The sequence below is a fragment of the Gambusia affinis genome, linkage group LG07 (genome assembly GCF_019740435.1).
Source record: "Gambusia affinis linkage group LG07, SWU_Gaff_1.0, whole genome shotgun sequence".
Classification (NCBI taxonomy): Eukaryota; Metazoa; Chordata; class Actinopteri; order Cyprinodontiformes; family Poeciliidae; genus Gambusia; species Gambusia affinis.
In genome coordinates this window covers 1,640,624-1,662,309 of record NC_057874.1, presented here as the reverse complement: position 1 = coordinate 1,662,309, position 21,686 = coordinate 1,640,624, and the positions used below count along the sequence as shown (strand labels likewise).

At 38.6% G+C, this 21,686-nt stretch overlaps 1 protein-coding gene across 3 annotated transcripts in view; it reads right to left on the bottom strand.

Annotated features, from left to right (window-relative positions):
• cntn4 (contactin 4) overlaps nucleotides 1-21,686 on the bottom strand; it is a 264,248-nt gene that overhangs the window by 191,231 nt on the left and 51,331 nt on the right. Inside the window, exon 1 of one of the 3 annotated variants that reach the window (XM_044122288.1) lies at nucleotides 1,317-1,906. The exons of the other annotated variants lie outside the window; for them this stretch is intronic. The gene's annotated coding sequence lies outside the window, so the exon portion shown is untranslated. Of the gene's footprint in view, nucleotides 1-1,316; nucleotides 1,907-21,686 lie in introns of those variants that run through there. 3 annotated transcript variants of the gene reach the window in all.

Genomic DNA, 21,686 nt, shown 5'->3' with positions numbered 1-21,686 from the left:
AGATAATGCATGTATATTTATTCATAAAAAAACAACACATAAAATTTAACGCTCTTTGATAGTAAAAATAGTTCCTAACCTCCCCCAGCAAAATTACTTTAGATATAACGCCAAAAAGAAGACATTGCCCTCCATGTAAACAATGTAACAATGTCATTGGAACAGTGAAAGTTGACACGGCTTCCACAGAAATATGTCCATCATCTAAACATGGTTAAAAGATGGTTAATAATATCACCAAGTATGATATTCACCATCTTTTTTTTTAAGATATATTCGGACAAGTACAATGATGTAGCAAAGGTTAAATTCCCAATCTATTTTACAAAAAGATAAAGATAGCCAAGTATGACTTTCAATCTTTTTGAACTAAATTTAGATGAGTAGTATGTTAAATTTTTAACATATCTTTCAGAAAGATGAGGACTGGCTAACCTGACATAACAAAAACACGATGACCACCATGGATGTCCAGTAATTGGCAAAGGATTGACCCATAAACTATCTTTGATTTAAAATTGGAGTAGTCTTTTGGTTAATATTTAGCACTCCCAGAAATTTGTTTTTATAGTGTACAACTGTTGATTCGTGTTTGTGGAGCAAAACAACTAAAGCTATAGTTTCCGCTTGCTATGCCAGTGACCAGCACAAATCCCATAAACTTATGATGATAGTTTTACACTGCAGTGCTGCCCATCAGACACTGGCTGCAAGCTATGAAACAAACTCTAATCCATATCACCATGACCCCAAGCAGCATCACCAAAATAAAGACAAAACTATTTTTTGGATTATATTTATATCCAAAATATGAGTCCGTTCCTTGTAAGGGTTAACAATTATCTTAAAACCAAAGTTTGTTTTTATGCTCCGCGTTCGTCCCGTCCGTGCAGGGGACACCCGGTCATTGGCGGCGGCGGCACTCAGTGCAATCTGGGGGGATTATGGCACTGGAAGGGAGGGTCAGCAACCGGCGGGATTAGCCGAACATCTGCGGCGATCGGAGAGACGCGCTCGCAGATTTAGATTATTTCGCATCCAACATGATGACGGTCCCACAACAAAGTAGACACGGGCAAATGAGATCACTACGAAGGAGAATTTCAGAGAAAGGCAATCCCGCCTTCTCACACAGCCTCAAGGTTTTCTTGTAATCTGGGAAAACTTGAGATAATTCTCTGGCATGGTTCCAGATGGTTGAGTTTCATTTTAAGGTACGCTTAAGAACGCGTTTTAATTAATAATAATAATAATAATAATAATAATAATAATAATAATAATAATAATAATAATAATAATAATAATAATAATCTCACCTGTTGTGTGTTATTTCTTCCAGGAAATTACAGGCACAGAGTAATCCGAAATTTGTCGCCAAACTAAATGTCACACTTGTGACGCTCCGGGCCACAGAAACAAAGAACAAAAAAAAATATAACGAAATAATAATAACAGCGTCTCTTTCTGGCTTGTGCGCAAAACAAGAAGAAGAAAAAAAAAACACGCTTCCGCTCCGCTTTTTGCTTTTGCGTGGCCCCCCTTCCAGAGCCGCTACTCTGCATCCATCGCCGGCTCTCCCTGCCTCCTTCCTCCGGGTCGCTCCCTCTCGGTGTCAGCAGCGCGGGTCGAGGGCGGTGCGCAGGCGTCTCGCGGGTAGCATATCGGGGGTGGGGGGTTGGGGGGGGGGTGAAGCCTCGGTGTGCCCACTCACTCAGATGCGTCAGCTCTCCCTTCCTTGACTCCCCGCCTGCCCTCCCCTCCTTTGCTCCGGTTCCTCGCAGAGCGCGGAGCGGGACGCACGCAGGAGAAAAAGCCCGAGAAGGGAAGCGCAAAAAGCGAAAGCGATGTCTTGTCTGTCTCCCCTCTCGAGCAGCCTCCTGACTGCTCCGGCCATCCAAGCGGAACAGCCTTCCCTCTCTTTCTCCCTCCCTCCTCCTGCAAGTACTTCTCCTTTCTTTTCTCCTCCCATCCTGCTACTGCTTCTGGGATGTCCTAGCTGCTCAGGATATTAATGGACCAAGTACCTGTCAGCTTGGCTGTTGCGCGGGAAGTTCCTGTTAGCAGCAACAGAATATTTTACTCTCATATTTATCTGAGCAAACTTGAAGTATCAAATAAATGAATTAGCATAAATATTTGATGTGCAGGCACACCCTCATCACTAACAGGTGTTTACTGAAAATGCTGTTTGTGACAATAGTTAAACATTATATAAGTGTGAAATCAGCCTTGGTTGGAACTGAAGATGGCATTTGCTGAAAATTAGAAAAAATAAGTGTAATTATGAGGAGGTGTAGTGTTCTGTGGTTGGAGTAAAAGACACCCAACGCCTTGAAGTAAGAAAAGAGTTGAAGTACGTTTTGGTAAAAGATATATAAAACAAATTTGTGCAAAACAACAGAAAGGAAAAACAACAAAAGCACCTAAAGATCAAAGGTTTGATGATATATCAAATTTTTTAAAAAAAGTATCAGTATTGGTGATACTGTATGTACTTGGCATCCGATTGATCCCAGAAAAAATTGTCATATTGCACAAATAAGTATGACATCAAGATTTCAAAAGTCAGAACCGTTTTTAAAGTATTTATTTCTATGAGATTCTTTTTTTTTTTCAGACATGATTTGCCAGTCTACTTACTGGCTATTTACATGTGATTAACACAAACCTGCAGTCACTCTGTTTCCTTCAGTCACTTGAATAAATAAAGTCCAGAAATCTTTCCAATATAAACGTTTCTATTTTCAACTCACAGCTGGCATTTACACCAATATCATTGGTTTCTCATGTAAAACAATGGCACTGGAAGGTTTTTCCTCATTAACCACAATCCACACCTTTTCACCTCCATATTTACTACTGCTGGCATTTATACTGATACAATCAGACAGTTAGTGAACTGCCATTTTCTAATCTCAGGTTTGGCATTTTAACCATGCTTGCTAAAGTAAGCACAGTGAGGCAAAGATGTGGGAGGGTGATAGTACAATCTGAATGGACCAAAACAAATGTTTCTCATAAATAAAAGAATTATATAAAAAAAGATCATCAGAGTATTGATCAGATGGAGTGATTGTAGCCAAAGATTTCCAGTGCCACAACGATGAATGAGCTGTTTTAGTCTCAAGGTAGTCTCTAATCTAATGACGTCATCAGAATCATTTTGGTGTAAAATAAAATATATAAAAACTATTTGGACACAACTATCAGTTTGAGCTGCAACATAAATAATAAATACAGTTGTGGAGAAAAAAAAGAACTAAATATTCAGATATTTTAAAGGAAACCTAAACATATATTTCTTCCCGATATGTTTTTCTACTTGTATCTGTAGAAAAAAAGTGACTTAATTACAAGTTAATACCACAAACAAACCTCGCTTTTTCATTCAGTGGAAGTTGAACAAAAACATTAGAGAGGTAAAGAGTGTGACCCATGTCCAGAGGCCTCAGTCCTCTAAGTCAGTGGTCTCCAACCCCCGGGCTGCGGACCAATTGGTACCAGGATGCTCAAGAAATAATTAAATATTTCCGTTTTATGTATTATTTGAGTCTAGAGGATCTTTTATTTTGAAAATCCTTTAACCGGATTCTCTCGATTACGTCTTGCGCGCCAACATTGAGTCACAAGCAGCAAAATGAGTAAGAAACAGATCAGATGTCTTTGGGAAGTTTCTTTGTGACGGAAAAAGGTTCAGGGAAGAGACAGGAGGATGGATTTATCCCGGACCGGTAGGTGATTCCCACATTCCAAGCCGCTCTGCATGATATGATGACCGGCTCGTTAATGAGGCAATGAAGCTTCAAACTGCTTCGCCATGTAGAGACCATGAGCCCTCTGTGCATAAGCAACCCTTCTGGTGTCATTGTCTCTCATCTCTCCCAGATGGACCGTCTGTTTGCAGAGAAACAAGCTCAGGGCTCCCATTAGTCGTTATTATGAGTTCAAAGTTTCAAAAAAGTAAAATCTTCTGTATCTTATTTTGAAGGGATATGTAAACGTTACATAGCCGCTCTATTTGCTGCAATATGATTTGGTGAGTTATGTTTTTTTATAAACATTTTTAACTGAATAAACATAACCACATATAATAAGCATATATAAAAATGACCTTAACATATAGTAATAAACATTTCCACGTATTACCTCTGATGTCCACGAGACTCTCAGTTGCCATGTCAACTGTTTGGGATTCTCCTCCGTTCTTACGTCACCATGCTTTCTAATTGGCTACCTGTCACATTCAACAGGTTGCGTTCTCGCTCCCAGTCAGGGACAACCCCACAGGCTGCGATAATTGGGCCAACACAATGTTGAATATGCCCGATTTTATATCCACACACTGCAGGAGGTTGTAAGATTGTCCTAAAGGGAAAATCGGGGCAAAAAATAAATAAATCGGCTTTAGCAGGAACACCAACATACAGAAGCATTATCTGACGGTTCCTCTCCGCCCCCCTCCCAGGTCGCATAAAATTGCCAAGTCTTGACCGGTCCGCGGTAATAAAAAGGTTGGGGACCACTGCTCTAAGTGACCGTCCTGGTTTGAGTCGCAGTCTGATAACCTTTGCCAGATGTTTACCCCTTCTCTCATAACTTGCTTTCTTGTCTTTTCACTATCAAATATAGGCCACTAGAGCCAAAAAAAAAGAGTGAAAAAAGCATTTATTTTTTTCTTCAGCAGGAAAAGATGTGGGACACCCTTAGAAGCTGGTCTACCATCTGTGAGGCTTCTGGTGGCCGTTTGTTGGTCTCTGACATCAGTCTGAAGAAGGTCTGCTCCATTCCTAACAGTCCACTGTGGGACTTTGAAGGGTCGCTGGCCTGTTCAGCCTGTATCTAGTCACTGAAATATCTACAACCTTGATCTTATTCTTTGGTGACTGCCGCTGCAAACATCTGAGTTAACCACAGCTGCTGCGCGCTGACGTCCCACTGATAATGTTGAGGAACTGACTGGTTCGACTGCAGTCCACAGCTTGCCAGTGGAAATGCTCCTTTAGACCCAGTTTAAAGAGGCATTTCCACTCCAACTCAAAATGTACCAAATGTTGCAATTTTGGTCCCCAAGCGAACACTGGACTATTAGTTATGAGAACAGTCTTTGACTATCTTATGGAGCCCGTCTGGTGACATGGCAGAAAAAAGTCATGGCCACAACTTAACATCTAGTGGCCCCGACTAAAAGCGTTGCAACAACTAGTTTAATTACATGGGAATGACTTAATTGTAACAAGTTGTGGCCATAAATGTTTTTGTAGTTTTTTTCTCCCGTGTCACCAGAAGGCTCTGTACTGTCTTCATCCTAACTGACTCAGCTGGAACTATTTTGCAAAGAGAACACCAAAATGTCACTGGATATGCAAAGCTGGAAGAGCCACACCCAAACAGACTTTCTGCAGGAATAAATACTTTTGCAAGGCAGTGTTCGTCTAATCAGAAACGATGTGAACATTGTGGTTCATAGCCCGTCCATATAAACTCATTTGTTATGTGTAATGTGAATGACATTTTTCTGAAACAGAAATATTTGCTTTTTAAGTTTCAAAAGAAGATATAACACTAATCTGGAGTTCTTTTATATTACATTTCATATTTTGGAAGCTTGATAAATCTTTTTTTTTACATGGCACCCATTTGTAAGTTCATCTAGGATTTCATAAGGTTTAATATTCATTTTCTGCTGCAACATTTTATGTTAATCAAAGTAATCTTTTTGGCGGTTCCCACTGCCATGTTGTGTTTTAGAACAGCTCTCAAATGTGAAGTTCAGCTTGATATCGCTTTTATTTTGCAACCCATCAAGACTCCGCATGCTTCACCATTACTACACACACACACACACACGCATACACACATTATAACACACAAGTCTTTTTCTAGGTCATACAACAACAAACGCCCTCACAGATATGAGGTAAGTGGGGCAAAACTTAATCAAAATGAATCCGGCTCCTGGCTGATTTGTGTTTCTTAAAACACGCTAAAGACAGAACGAAGGAGAACAAGGGAAAACTTTTTTTGAAAGAAACTTTTTCGAAAAGTTCTCCAAAGAAGAATAACATTTTCTACGTGATCTCTGATGAGTTCAGATTCACGAAGGTGCTTCTCCCAGCAGGAGTGTTTCAAGCATCCTCCTTGAGAAAACTTGGAGACCACCCACGGGTCTAAGAAATGGATTTGCATTTGGTTCTCTGCGGTAGGAGCAGAGATATTCATACTAATATATTAATGTTACAACACATGCAAAGTACATAGTACACGGATTTGAAGTAAAACAAAGTTACTACAATATTTATGCTGCAACATTAATAGAAGTACATTTTTAATGAAGATAAATAAATGAATAGAGAATAGATTTAAGTTTCAATGAAGCAATTAGACTAAAAGAAAAACTCTCACAATCCATTGCAGGTATACCAGTTACCATGAAAACGGCACTTTAATAACCAGTCAGACTAACAGACACAACCAAAGCAGCCAGATAGTTTTATCACCCTGTGAAAACAACACAAAAATAGTTCACATTAGCCTGTAAAATCCAGCTCCTTTTTCTACGCTGTGCTTCGTCCAGAGGGTCTGGGAGCTCCATTGCTTCCTGAAGGCGTGGAGTTTTAAAACTACTGTTTGCCTGTGACGTATGTAATGTGCCACGTCAAAGCTATGAAGCTGACCAGAAATTGGCTGCGCTGTTAACCATCATCCGCACTGCAAAGAGAGACGTAATGAAGCAAATGAGACCACTGCTAAATGTTTATTCAATATTTGGAAGTGTGACCAACACGAATTGAACCGCTACATTCACTTCCTCAGCTGCCATTGCCAACTCCACAGGCAGAATATACTTCTGAAACAGCACACAAAATCGATCTCATTGTTCACAACTTCACCTTCTGTTTGCTAATTGGCCCAGTAGAAAATCTACCGGAGGAATCCAAATAAACAGGAGGAAAACCAGACTAAAGCAAGATGGGAATCGGGCAGAATGCACAGAAAGGCAATGGCCAGGCCAAGTCCAAATAGTTTTATTTGTATTTTTTCCACTTTCTTTTTTTCCTTCTTCCAGAAAAATTCTGTCATGTTTACGTTTGACTTCTCATAATACACTGTTGTGAGGTAATGAAAAAGTATTGAGTGGGAATGCAATACTTTTGCAATGTAACGCAAACAAAAGGACTAGACATCATTCTGTAAACTATTTTTCATGAAGAACTGAGTATTCAATAGTATGTTTTGACTGTTCCACGACTATGTGACTTTCATGGCAACAGGAGCAAATGTTAGATGCATATTCATCTGTAAAAATGTTGCACCATCATAAAAACCCCTACAAGTCATCCATCTTTCTCTGCAGCTTTTCAATTATTGGAGAAAAGAATTGCTCCCTTCCTTAAGCCACAATGTTCGAATCAGATCAATAGAAAATTGACAGGGAACGGAGGGCCAGAAGGTCAAACGGGTCTGTTGCCATTTCTGAATCCCACGCCTTAATCAATAAACGCATTCTCTCTACGCCCGTAGAGAGCCGTGGTGTAGTCACTGATTCCATGTGACAAACTCGCACGGTCACACCAGCAGGCAGGGTGTGTGAGGGTGTGCGTGTGTGTCATCCCGGAACCACAGGAGTTTGCATATTCACTCAGCCTGTCAGCGGTAAAGAAGCACAGTCTATCAGCAGGACGGCTGAACGAGGGGATTGTCTGCAAGGTTCGGCTTGAAATGTTTTAAAGAGCTCAACTGCATGAAATCAAGTAGCTTTGACAAGTCATTCCCAAGCTGCGTTTCTCTGCCCCACCAGATATGTGACCATCATTCAGTGGGGCTTTCAGACTTCAGAGGGATGTGGTATGTCTGCTTCGTTTTAAAATGTCACAGTTTGTTTCCTTCGTCTTTAGGGAAGACCTTTGCTGAATTTGCACATCAACTCTGGAGATTTAAACAGTGTAAACCACATGGTTAGATGAAATATTTCAGCTGACGGCTCCATTGCTGGAGCTTAATACTGTGGCACTTTTTACCAAATTATTATTTTTTTTTAGGTCCCAATTAGATCCAACTTTCATAGGTGATTCAATCGACTATTGGTCCCAAATGTAATCGAAACACACACACACACACACACACACACACACACGCACACGCATATATATATATACACACATTGAAAAGTGAACTGTAGACCCACGCTTGTTTCAGAGATGTGTCTTTGCAGGAGACTTCTCATAATTTATTCTCCATGGAGACTACATTTATAACGATTTCAACAAGCAAATTTACTGTAAGTCTGTAATAAATGTCTTTATGGCTCCTGGGTTACTGGGAGCCTTAATAGCACCACATCACATTTTCAGACTCTCAAACTGCGATGCAAGTCACGTAAAGACTGGTCACAGCAGAGCTACCATAAGAAATGACTATGATTAAACAGTTCAGTTAGAAATAGTTTTTCTTTCCCTCAAAATCTGGAATATCAATTACGGTAGATTAAACAACTAATAGGCATTTATTAAGATATAGTGCAATCTGAAAAAAATGCATACTACTTGAAGGATTTCAGATGTTGCCATGTTACAGCCACAAACCGGTGTTTGTGTTGGGTTTTCATGTGAAAGTCTGTCTTGCCTTTCGCACAGCGTAGAGAGGCAGTCTGTCTGCCTCCCTACGCAATTCTGGTTGATTGTCGTCTCCCTTCATTGATCTGTCTAGGTTTTCTCCCATTGAGTTGGATTTCTCTGGTTGAACTTCAATTGGGCCAATCAGCAAACGGAAGGAGAACTTGTGAACAAAGTTGATTTTCTGCACTTTTTTAGAATTGCCTGTAGTTTTGCCAATGGCATAGTGGAGGAAGTGAACAAATTAGTTGAGTCCATGTTGGGCACGCTTCCAGTTATTGAATAAACATCAAGAGCCACTTTGTTTGGTTAGGTAGTTTTCTCAGGTAATTTCAGGTAAGTTTAATAGAGTCAAACTAGCATATTACATGCATCATGGCTGAATGTTAGCGATTCGGTAAACTTTAAGTCCACACATGCAGGAAGCAATTGTTCTCAATTGTTGAGAGTCCAGACCATCTGTAGGAAGAGAACCATAGAACAAGGTGCTGGTTGTTACCAGACTAGTAAAAGACAATTAAGTAGTAGCTCTTAATTATGAAGCACAGGGAAAAAGAAACCCTCTTAACTTTAACAGCAGTAAGTGAAACCAACTGGAATCAAATGCCTCATGGTTACAATCTGGCCATTATGGAAGTGTGGCAAGAAGAAAAGTATGAAAAGTCTGAAGACATGAGCTGGTGGAAGAAGTGTTGTGGTCAGACACTTTTTGTGTGGAGGAAAACTAAAACATTGTTTCACCTTAAATACAATGCTGCCCCAAGGTGGAAATGTTTATTGGGATTTAAGTAATTATGCAAGAGAAGTTATTTTTTCTGCCAAACAGAAGTGATGCAGTTGATCATTGTAGTAAATACATTTCAGTGTTTCCTCTCTCAGAGTAACTTGTGTTACAGCAGGTGTGTAGAAAATGTGGTCTGGAGGTAATTTGTGGCCCATGGCCTAATTTTCTTTGGCACCACAATTCAAGAACAATACAAATTTGAAGACTTTTTATTTTTAATTTGGGCAAATTTTGAAAGAGAAATACAAATTTTCTTGCAATGGAAAATGTTAGGTACATGAAAAAATAGTTGTCTTTCCATTTTCTTTAATTTCATGTTAAATAAGACCACATTTATCTAGTGTCCTACTGAAACACAGATTCTGGATTCCTTGATTAAAGTTTCCAAAATACAGAAAGCCTTTTTAAAGGCGGAGAGAACCAAATTCTGTTTTTATGCTGAGGACAAACACATTTCTTTCTCCTTTTTTTCCCCCCTCAATTGAGGTCAAAATAGTTTCTAAAAAGGGAAAACATTTTTAAAGTTTTGGATCTACAATGATTTACACATTTATTTCTTCAAAAGTTTTCATGCCTAATTTGTAAAGATGTTAAGAAAAGTCACCTTATGTTTATTTTGATTTAACTTTTTTGTTAAATAAAAAAAACAAAACTTTTGACCATTGATGACATTTCAGCCCACATGAAAAAAAAGGTTTTGGCACAACTAACCTACATGCTGTGGTGACTTAGATGCACATTTCAACTATAATTTCACATTTTTCAACTATAATTGCTTTTTTTTTTTTGTTTTACAGGTATGTGTGTGCTGATATCCTAGGTAGTGCACACTGAGTTGTCATAAGACTCAAGAAAAAAAATATTACATTTATAATCAATCCCAGCTGAGAACTAAACATCTATCTGTTCCTGTCAAGCTGCTTTATGCTCCTCAGAGTTTTCTTTTAGCCAGACACGACTTCACACTCAATACTGAAATCATTTTCTCCCTTATGCAAGTCATTCAACCTCTGATCCGCCGTTTTTGCATTATCCCGACATAAGCCTTAATTATATTGAGAGGGATTTGAGATGATATACTGCTTTAAAAAATCAATTAAAGTGCAGGAGCAGTGCTAATTAGAGACTATGTAAAAGGGGTATAGAAAACTGACCTACGAAAGGAGTTTAGCAAGAGAAAGATTGTGCAGCTGAAGAAGAAAAGTCTCCTAATCACACCCTGTGCTAACATCAACTTAACACCAACACTCTTGTAGTTCAGTGACCAAGAACACACAACCCAGGGTCTAAGGATGCCAAACTCACTAAGATAATCATAAGTGTTATCTTAGCATTAGTGTTCTGTAGCTTAGCATGTTTCACACAGGTTTAATGGCATTACTCCAACAAGTCTTTTTGTTGGGTGAGGTCAAATGGGTAGGCATAGTTTACTTAATATAAATTGTACATGTAAAACAAAGCAGCGGTAAAGAACATAGTATTGTTTCATAAAGAGAGATGGAAGCTCATAATAACATCCAAGCTATATTTAGCCTTAAGTAGATATTATGTCAGCTGATCAAACATTTAAGACCTTCGGCCTTAAAAAGTCAAAATTTGCATAATGATTTGGCTGTGATGGCCCATTCACAGTCTCCTGACCCCCTGGTGACAGAGGAATACAAAGGGATTCACACTATGGCAGAAGCTAACATCTGTAGTCCACCAAGGAAAATACTCAGGACAAATCAACTAATCATCAACTAGCACTGAACATGGCTTCCCAGGATAAAAACCTGTAAAAAGATGGATTGTCTGCATATAATTTTGAGTCACGTTCCACAGAAAAATACACAAATGCTAAACCACGAACAGGCATGAGTAGACTGCAATACCATAAAAATGTCTTTACATTTTGTTTTAAGAATTGTATAAATAATTTTAGCACACCATTTTTTAAATAAAATGTGACCTAAGTAGATTTTTTTAATATTTTGTTCCATACTTGTTTACTAAGCTAAATCATCTTTTGAGAGATGCCTACATCATTTCTACTATGTTAAATAAAAACAACTAATTTGTGGCTAACCTGTACAATGACACTTCACTGTATGGGAAGTTGGACTTTTGCCTCGTTTCCACCGAGAGGTACAGCAGGAGTCGTGCAGTTTGGTACGCTGGTTCTTTTGTAGCACAACATTCCTGAGCCCCCTTCAGTAGTAAGTCCATTGGACAACAGTACAGTACTGTTAGGTACTGTTAGGGTGGAGCTACTGGAATCACACAACGCAGTTCATTGGTTGGAAGACAAAAAACATCACTATCTTTCAGTATATGGTACAGGTACGCCATTCATCCTTCCATTCTTGATAAGAACAATAAGATGAAGCAAGTTTAGGTTTTTTGCCACAGAGGTTCAAAATTTCACTTGGCCCAACTTTACATCATCATCCTGCAGAGCAAAAGATTTGGCTATTTTTACCACAAAAAACTGTTTCACCCTGCAAGGGACATTCACTGTTAAACACTAACCATTTACAATATCTTGAGAAAGGATACTTTGACATACGGCAAGTCCCTGGGGAGGTGGCTAGAATCAAATTCAATCTTCCAATTGCAAGAAAACTACATTTTCAACTGTTCCACTGCTGCACTTTTCATGTTCCAGTAAACATTTTTAACTCAAAGGTGATGTGTTTGAAGCAGGAGAAATGGGAAAGCTAAGGGGTTGAGTGAGTTTGAAAAGGACCGAACTGTGACGGCTAGATGACTGGGTCACAGCATCTTCAACACTGTAGCACTTGTGGGCTGTCCCTGGTTTTTTATCTATCAAAGGGTGATCCAGTGAAGAAGCATTGGAGAACTGGTTGATCAACCCTGATTGACACACAAGGGACAGCTGGCCCCTTCTGATTCAAGCATCTTTAGCTGGAATTGCTTAAAGAAGTTGATGTCAGGTCCTCTGTAATATATCTTTCTGTTGTCTCAGGCCTCACATGGCCAGATATCTGGGACAACGAATACATTTTTCAGCGTTTTGGCATTTCATTCACACAAAAACTCAGTGTAAGATAACTAAGAACGATTACTTATAAAACTCCAACCCAAGTAGAATTTTGAGAAACCTCTGCATTAGTATTTGTGTGTATCTATGGAAAAACGGACAAATGATGCGCCAATATATTCGCATAGTGGCTTTGACATGACTCCCTATCAACATTGTCTTGTGTTTTAATCATTTTATTTTCTAATACATCATTTTAAAGTATTTCCAAAGCACCACACTTTCAAGTTAACCTCCTGGCCCATGTTTAATTCCTAACAGGAAGTCACGCTTTTTTGATGCAATCTGATTGGCTGACAAGTTTTAGTTTTGTGCTACACTGCCCCCTGTGGGTTTGGCATGTTTAAAACAACACTCAGGATTTCTGCAAATCCATAAAGATGAAAACTTCTCCAAAACTAATCCCATGTGTTCAATACTCTTTCAAAAGTGTCTGTGATATTCAAATTTATAAAGACCCGGCTATGTGTTACACCAAGCAGTAAACCGTATTTTCTCAGTTATACATCTGTCAATGTATTAACACCTTAGCAGAGAGCAAAAGATGGCTTAACTTTGACAGGTTTATACAACAGAAAAGACTTTAGTCTGATATTTTTGGTGCATTAGATCATTTTGACAGTTGTTTAACTTTTCTTTTCTTTAAAATCTTATGATCTCTTTCAGTTGTCAGAGTGTGACGCAAACAGGACCAGGTGACTCCTACAGACTTTCTCATCACCGTCTCTGAAATTGTGTCTGAAAGCCAGCTGTGAATGAGAGGACCCACTCTGAGGTTTCAAAACCTCTCTACACACACACGCACGCGCACACACACACACTCTGTTCTCCTTGCTGCCACTGCACAGCACCAGAGCAGCATATGATATAGAGCAGAGCTGTCATCGTCGGCTTGGGTCTCATTACTGAGGCTGTATTTATCCAGCCGTGCTCAGGAAGTCTGCGTTTATCAGGCCTTTTTATCGATGGCCATCAGGGTCATTATTAGGGATGGACAGCATTTCCTGTGTAATCATAATTAAGTCATGGTGCCGCAGCCATTCATCAGCAAGGTAATAGTTTGAGTGAATGTTGTAAACGCCCCTCAGGCCAGCTTCTCTGAATGGTGTTCTGTGAGAATCTGAAGATCGCCAGAGCCTCTTTGTCTTTTTTATGAAGCTACATCAGAACACATCAGGTTATTTGAATGGTCTGGACACACAACCATGATTTGTGAATCCCTGTTCTATAAAAACATGTCATTCTAGATACAGTGCGTGGAAAAAGTATTCACAGCCCTAAAACATGTTTTAACATTACATTGCTACATGTAACGTGTGACCAGAGAGGTCTGAAAGTTGCTACATTTTATTTGTCAGAACCCTCTAGGGACTCTTTTCTGTTAATAGCTGCATTTCCACTGACCATAAAATTACGAAAATAAATTTGCCCATTGAAAACACTCTGGCTTAACATTACTGCAGTGTTAGCATAACACTCGGGAGGAGTGCGACAAATGCAACAGTCAGACAGCAGGGAAGTTGTCCCATCAGACCGTCAGTACCCCAAATCACACAAAAAATAAACTTCATAAAAGCACACACAGGGCCAGTGGACAATGTGTAACTGGCTTATGGCTTTGTAAAGTTAATCAAAAGTTGAGTTTGTCATTCAAAAGTATTGCTCTTCTGTAACATTGCAGACTAAAATTTCCCCAAAATATTGCATACAAGTATAAGAAGTTGGTTGTTCCAATGCTTCAATAAAACACCAATGTTTTCTGATGAGTGACCATGACTACTAACGCCATGGCTGAAATATAAATATATCTAATGGAAGGTTTTACATCCATTTAATGACTCATTTCTTATTTGATACAAACACCACAATAGCTAAATTGTGTATTTTTGACATTCGCATAATATAGAGGTGGTGAGTCGGACAGCACCTTCAAGCCTCAATGTAGATTACAAAGAATGTAAATTGAATTTTTCATGTTGCCCAATGGTTTTTTTTTTTTTTGTGGGGAGGTTCACCAAAACTGTGGCACTAATAAATTCCTGCATTTGATTCACTCAGTCTCTGTCAGTGATTTACCCCCCTCAATATGTGTGCCTCTGTTAACTGCCTTTAGGTTAATTTTGATATACAAAACAGATTTATGTAGAGTATGTTCTGGCTTAGTATTCCATCATTAAAGTTCATTTGAAGTTCTAAACATATACAGTCTTTTTAGTCACCTTTCGTCTTACCAAAGTTAATATTCCCTCCTTCTACTGCCTGGATTGCATGACAAATTAAAAAATGAAAGACAAACCCTCTGTTTGTATTCTCTCTTTTTAACTTTAACTTTTTATTATTATTATTAAAATGACATTTTACTCAGAATTTTATAACTTTCATACGTGAATATTGCGTCTTTATTCTGCCATGAGTATATATATGCTCAAGATTTTGTTCTTGTAATATTATGACTTGTATTTTTTTAAGGAAACTCTCTTGGTCTGGCCCTTAAAATCCACCACACCTGCTTTACTAACCTTTGCCACTGTTTCACTGTCACAAACTTCATCATTTGTCTATAGTGGTAAATAATTCAAAACATCCGCACTTGAATCCTCAGCTTTTTGTAGGCGACTTCTTCTAGTGGCTTGAACACGCAGTCTGTTGACTAATTTGAACATTGATGCCACCTAGTGACCAAAGGCTTGTTCCAGTCAAACATGAATAAAGACAGTCCTCCAAAGCCCCTTCTCCCCCCACACCTCACCAAGCCACAGTAGTTGAGAAGTATTGATTCACACTAAAATAATACACTTCTGCAATTTCTTCTTTTTTTCTTTCTTTTTTTTTTTTTTTTTTTTACAATACCACGTCTATATCTGATTTGTTAAACATATGCACTGATCAGAAAAAAGGGGTAGCAGTCAGTAGTCAAGTATAGAATGTTTACATCCAGGATTACCTGTATTTCACTCATCTATGTTTTCTGCTCCTTATAAAGCAAATCATCCCAACAGTGTGCTTAACTGTTGTCATATAACTTAAAGCTGAAACGTACATCAATGCTTTCTGAATCTGACCACAGCCAAAGTCTTTCTGCTTTCATCTGGATTTGTCCTTCATTCAGCCCCATTCATTTTCTCGAGTCTTCCTAGTAGTTTCCCTGAAGAAATTCACCTTCACAGCATCACACTGCCATCACCATGTTTAAAAGTTTGTAGTCGGAAAATGTGAAAAGGTTGTTAATACTCATGCAGGGCTTTGTACGGTTAAAATCATGTGGCGTGTGCTCGTCCTCGGGGTCCGGATCAGCGTTAGAGGAGCGTTAGCAGGTGTAAGCAGTAAAGCTCTTGGGTTGACTTCTACATTAGCGAGGGCTCAGCATTTTAAAGCCAAATTCAGCACTACTGCCAAAGCTGATTTCCTTTGCTGCTGCAATTCACTTTGACTGCTTTATATAAAAAAAAAGACATTGCATGTAATCTGCAGGAAGGTGACACACAAGTAGGACACACAAGTAACTGTTTAGGATGAAAAAATAAAAATAAACCATCATTGTAAATATTCAGAATAAGCCTTTTACGCATTAAAAAAATGCAACAAAACCACCAGGGAGAACCTTTAGTTAGAAGCTTAAGCAATGTTTGAATGTTGGTGGGAGTCAATGAAGGAAAGGACAGTTAAATCTCTATTCATCCCTCGATGGGGGAGAATAACCTTGTTTTATGGGCTGTGCCACAAAGCAGAAAATTAGTTCCTGAAAAAATCATTAGGAACTTGCTTGTTTTATAGGATGACATGCCCTCCTGTGACCAATACTGAGCTTTTTCCCTCCCTTGCATCGAAGCTTTTCCTTGGCAGGCACTTAAACACAAGAGAGAGCTCCGAGTGGAAAAATACTTAAAGATCCACAGCAAATTAGTTTGTCAGTGGCCTGTGGAAATATTCACAGTAAACATTTTTCGGTGAGCAGAAATTTGCTTACTTGGAAATTGCCCAGGAGATTGACTTTTTATTTTTGAATGAATTTGGAGCATAAATGACACCTGCTGCTTCAAAGACACCTGAAGTCAGCAGTAAACAATTTGTAGTGTTACAGGAAAATTCATAAACAGTGAAACAGTTTGAAGAGAAGTCATTACCCATTCAGGAGCCTGTCGGCTTTTGTGGCGTTCTGAGTTTAAATCAATGTTTGCTTTCTATTTTCATTTCATATACTGCAAATTTACATCAAAAATGTGACTTCAACCCACTTTACATGAGCTTTTCCCATAAAACTCCATAAGATTGTTACACCATTAAGCATTGTTAAATACATTGTCTGTTTTTATTGTTGTTTCTCACGAATGGATTCAAACATGTTTAAAACAACTCAACATTTTTCACCCTCTGCACCAACCAGATGTTGAAGGAGCTAGGAAGGATGTCCGGACCGCTCCAACCTAAAATCTGGGATTTTCAGCATGTTGGATCATCTTGGTCTGATATGGCAGCATGTGTGGAGTTTCCCAAGGTTAAACAAGAACACAACCTGTTGAATGTGACAGAAACCTCTTTTATTTGAATGTGATGAGGTGACAAAAACACGGAGGGGAATCCAGAGCATTCAGAAGACAAAACAGCAGTTATCAAACTATTGATAAAAAAGAACAATCTGGACAAATCACTACTGCAGAACTGTAGGATCATCTCCAACCTTCCATTCATCAACAAAATTATTGAAAAAGCTGTTTCAACCGATAGGTAGCTTTCTAACAATAAGCAATCGCTTTGGTGTCTTTCCATTATGGTTTCCATGGTTACCAGAGTACTCAGACTGCCCTGGTCAGTGTCCAGTGACATTCATATAAACACATACTGTATCAGAACCCCAGTGCTGGTTCTGTTGGACCTCAGTGTTGACCTTGACATGTTACTGAAATGACTGGAGAGTCGGGTTTGACTCTCTGGTCCGGCCCTCAACTAGTTAGAACCTTGCATAAAGAAAGAACAGGGATTTCTTTGTTTCAACAGGAAACCTCTCAGAAAATAGGTCAGAGGTCACATGTGGGGTTCCCCAAGGCTCAATCCTAGGACTCCTCTTATTCAATATCTATAGGCTCCCATTAGCTCAGGTTATAACAGGAAATAAGATTAGTTACTATAACTATGTGGATGATACAGAGCTCTACATGAAGATTTCACCAGGTGAATCTGAACCCATCCAGTCACTGAATAGATTCTTAGAACAGATAAATGTGTGGATGTGACAAAATATTCTCCAGCTGAACAAAAACAAAACTGAAGTTATCTTTGTATAATAACGGAATGATCTAGAGTCAATGCACAACTTCAGTTATTACAGCTGGAAACTAGAGATCAGGATGAAACCTGGGAGTAGTGATGAACTCTGACCTGAACATTCAGAGTCACATAAAGACAGTTACAAAGTCGGTCTTCTATAACCTGAAGAACATTTCCAGGATTAGAGGTCTAATGTCTCAGTCAGATCTAGAGAAACTCATCCATGCGTTTATCTTCAGTCACATTGATTACTACAATGACGTTTTCTCAGGTCTGCCTAAAATCAATCAGATCATCCAGAATGCTGCTGCTGGTGTTCTGACTGAAACCAGAACACCAGCCCAGTCTTTACATTTAGAGAATAGACTTTGAAATACTGTTGCTAGTTTATAAATCACTTAACAGCTCAGCACCACAATACATTAAAGATCTACTATTATTGACCAGAACCAGGTCTTCCGGTTCTGGTCTGCTCTGCATCCCCAGAATCAGAACCAAATGAGGAGAACCAGCATTCAGCTTCTCTGCACCACAAAACTTCCAGAAAACTGTTTAGCAGCCGAAAGACAGTTACCGTAATTTGAACCTAATCTAAAAACATGTGTAGAGTTGCTTTTGAAGCATAATAAATAAAACATTAACCAACATATTTGATGTGTATGATTTTGATGATGACCTTCATCAAAATGTTTTTTTCAATTATTTACTTTACGGTGTTTTCTTTATAAGTTTGTAATTTTGTGTTTTTATTATGTGAATCCCCTCAAAACACAAATAAACTTGATTAATTGATTTATTTATTGATTATCTATTTAGATAACTAATTCAGTCTGCTGATGTGTAAAGCTGATAGAGACAATTGTGGAAACGTTCCTTAGCTTTGTTTTACTACTGCTTTCTTTCCAGCCATATATTATAAAAAATTTATATTAGATGTAAAACATTTAAAAATAATATATATATATATATATATATATATATATATATATATATATATATATATATATATATATATATATATATATATATATATATATATATATATATATATATATATATATATACATGCACAGATATATACAGTAATATATATACAGTAAGACACCAAGTCATTAAACTCATGGTTTGTATAATAATGCATTTAGCTGACTTTGCTAACAGCACGCTAACTTTGATTGACTGAATCAAATGCACCACATTTTCAGAAAGAGAGATTGTTTTTTTCTCAACATTACAATTATGTGCTCCTTTTTGTTAGTCTGTCACACAGCATCCCAACAGAGTACACTCAAGTTTATGATATTAGCATGATGTGTTAATGATAAATGTATGTAATTTTATTACACAAGCTCTTTCCATGTAAACATTGGCCTGATTTGAGTTCTGATGCTTTGAAACCAAGAGATGAAGACAATACAAGGCAACATGTTCCAGACAGATTCTTCACTGCCTGTTGGAGGATCGTGTTCTGAATGAGAGCGTGAAGAAGTGGCTGCAGAAGAACAGTATTTGTCACCCACAAGCGGTGCGCTGATCCTCATTTCCCTGCTCACTGTAGCACATCACACCTCGTCAGGCCCTTCCTAACAGGTGGAGCTCTGTGAGCCGTTCCCCGATGTCAGCCCGCCCCGCCAAGCTGCTGGAGGACATGCTAACAAGGGTAGGTGGAGGGTACTTGCCTATCGCCAAGGAGACTCGTGACAATGTGGAGTCTAGTTAGAATCAGGATCAAGACCAGCTCAGTCACGTAGAGCACGGCTTACCCCGCTCAGATGTGATACTGATTACATGACAAGTGCTGTTTCGTCAAAACTGACTGTACATACGCATGGCTGTGTCATTCTCCTCAGCGTAATGCATTCAGACATTAATTGTCCGATCATTTCAAAACACCTCAGTGACCGTGCCTGCAGATGAGCACATAATTCCATCATGACAGCGTTGCCAGATTGCTATTATCTCTGAACTGTAAACATGAGGGTCTGTTTGTCCTGTGCTGCTCTGGGTTGGCAACGGAGAGAAAAATCAATTCACACTGAAAAAGTTTGAATGTGAACTGTTTGGAGGTAAAGCTGGATAAAAGGGATCAATAAAAGAATTTTTAATTAGAGAGGGATTGATCCACTTTTTTCATTTCTGATACTGATACAGTATAAAGAGGTTTAGTATCGGCCAATGCCGATACGACACAGAAAAACAACTGAATTCATTCAAAACATTTCTTTTTTTTTCAAACCAACTTAAATATACAAAATTACATATTTATTTGATAACTCTGCACCAGTACAGCACACTGAAACACCAACAGCTCCACAAGCTTGGTCAAACATGAAATACAACACAACTTTAATTTGTTTAGTCAGTGTAGTTAGGAGTATAAAGCATAAAGCATTATGTCACTCAGGGCACAAAGCATAGAATTAGACTGAGTAGATCTGCCCTTATGGGTTGGACACGTTGTCACCTACACCCAATCTTGAATCTTTTCATTATGAGGACCGATATTTATAGAGGCTTAATGTGGACTTCCCTTTCTCTTCTGTAGGTTAAAAGTCCTGATTCAGCAGCCAGTCACACTGTTTCAATACTGGCCTGTAATATTTATCATCTTCATGCTCAAACACACAAGATTCTGTCTCCAATGTTCTGTGATTGGTCACACTTGTTCTCTGATTTGTTGTTATGCTCTCATCATCTCAACCCCATGCTGTACCGTGCCGTCTTCTAAATCGAAGCCTTCCCAACCAGCAGCATGTCAACATGATGTTGGACTCAACAGGACAGTTGCAGCTCCACATTTTATTCTACTGGGGTTCTTGGCTGCTTGTATTTTTTTCACTGCAGAACAGAGAGCTGCTATGAACTGTGCTCTCTGAAGTGTTCCTGGCTCATTCAGAGGTTTCCAAGGATTTTCCACCAGGGAACACAGCCTGTCTTTAATGCACCGCTGCTTCAGGGCCCGGAAACCATTTAGTATTGGACTTTATTCTTGTCTGTGGTGTGCAAAGATTTGTATGGATTGTTTGAAGTTTCACATGATGTGATATTCAGACAAAGAGAAAAAAAAAAAATCATTTCTTAACTCCTCACTAATTTGCACCCAGTTGTCTGATATAAATTCACAATTTCAAAAATCTTTCCACTACTGTCCTTGAATGCCTCATGTACACATTTTTATCTTAAGAAGTATTGAGAACATTTCATATCAGGGCAAAAGAAAATCTTATGGGACTAAATAATGCACAAAGATGAGATTTCTCAAAACTGTGGTGTTTGGCTTGCTACCTAAATATTTAACTTCTACCTAAATATTTGGCTTGCTAACAAAATTATCATTGTTTGGTTCTAATATTTAGTTGGTAAACTAAACATTTAACTTGCTAACTAAATATTTGGAGCCAAGTATTTAGCTGTTAAACTAAGCATTTAGCTTGATCTTCTTTGGAGCTAAATGTTTCATTGGTTAATTAAACATCTAGCTGGCTTTGTGGTAGCTAAATATTTAATTAGTGAACAACATATTTAGCCTTCAAGTTCACTTCAGTTATTCAAATTGGTGAAAGATTTTCTGTTCAAGTAGACGCAGTAACTGGACCAAGTCCATTCACTTCTGAACGTGTATTTAGTTGAACTGCAGCAGTGTGACAGGTTGTGCTATAAACAGGAAACTTGCTGTGTTTCTTTTTTTTTTTTTTTCAGTGTGTTTTCCTGCAGTAGCTTCCGAAGTGATTAAAAATTCTAACCTGGGTCTAAATGGAAGTCCTTTAAATGCATGACGTCATGCCCGCCACAGGGCGGGCGTAGACCTCAGAAGGTTAAACTTGTGGCCCATGCTAGCAACCTGTGCTAAGGTTAAAAAATAAAATACAGTTAAATAAAAACTACTTGAAAAAGAACAAATACACAAAAAATGTATTCTGTCACAGTAATGTGAGTAGGTCTGCTGGTAATGTAATGGTGGTTGTGTACCAGAGGACTTTAG